We start from the raw sequence: 742 nt of genomic DNA, 5'->3' as shown, positions 1-742 counted from the left end.
CCCCCTCCCTCCTCCTCTCTCTTTATCCTCCCTTTGCTCTCCCCCCACCCTGCGACACGCACGCCCCTTGTTGTGGGGACAGGGAGAGCAGCTCGGAGTGGTTGATGTTGATGAGCGGAGACGGGCGCGTCGCGCAGAGTGGTGCGGTATGGCGCCGAGACAAGGCTTACGCCCGCTTACCGAGCGCCGGCCCGGCCCGTCCGGGAGGGGTAGGGGGCCGCCTCCACCAAACGGTGCACATGCATTATTCAAACAACAAAGGGAAAGAAATGAATCAAAAGGGCACGCTGTCCTGCCTCGGTAATGCAAATTGACAAGGACCCAGACGGCGATGTCGCTTCTGACGATGCCAGACTCACCTGGTGGTGGCGAGGGGTACCTGACGAAGCACCATGCCTCTGCTCCCCACCTGCAGGTGCGGCAGCGTCAGCAGCTGGCCGGGCCGAGCGATGTGAGTTAGCGCAGCTGGCGCGGCGGGCCCCCGCGGCCCCCGGCCGAGACCCTTGCCCTTCTGTCTTCTGGGCGAGAAGTCAAGGAGCCCTCGGGGGGTCCCTGTCCAGCCTGAGATTTGGCCGGGCGCCGAGGTACGGCCGAGACGCAGAGGAGTGGAGAGAGAGGGAGGGCAGGACGAAGGGGCCTGGAGGGCAGGCAGGGCGGCCAGATCCGGTTGCTTTCATTACCTAACGGACACCCCTGTCGGCGGGTCGCCGTGGGGGTGGCAGGTTGGGGTGGGGAAGAGAGG

At 65.6% G+C, this 742-nt stretch overlaps 1 protein-coding gene across 2 annotated transcripts in view; it reads left to right on the top strand.

The window, feature by feature from the left end:
• The window catches only part of LOC113210537 (gamma-aminobutyric acid type B receptor subunit 2-like), a gene marked incomplete at its 3' end in the record, with an annotated part of 109,511 nt that overhangs the window by 96,813 nt on the left and 11,956 nt on the right, over positions 1 to 742 (top strand).

Source organism: Frankliniella occidentalis, unplaced genomic scaffold, assembly GCF_000697945.3.
Source record: "Frankliniella occidentalis isolate FOCC.00 unplaced genomic scaffold, Focc_3.1 Scaffold116, whole genome shotgun sequence".
NCBI lineage: Eukaryota > Metazoa > Arthropoda > Insecta > Thysanoptera > Thripidae > Frankliniella > Frankliniella occidentalis.
This window is presented reverse-complemented; position numbering and strand designations above follow the sequence as displayed.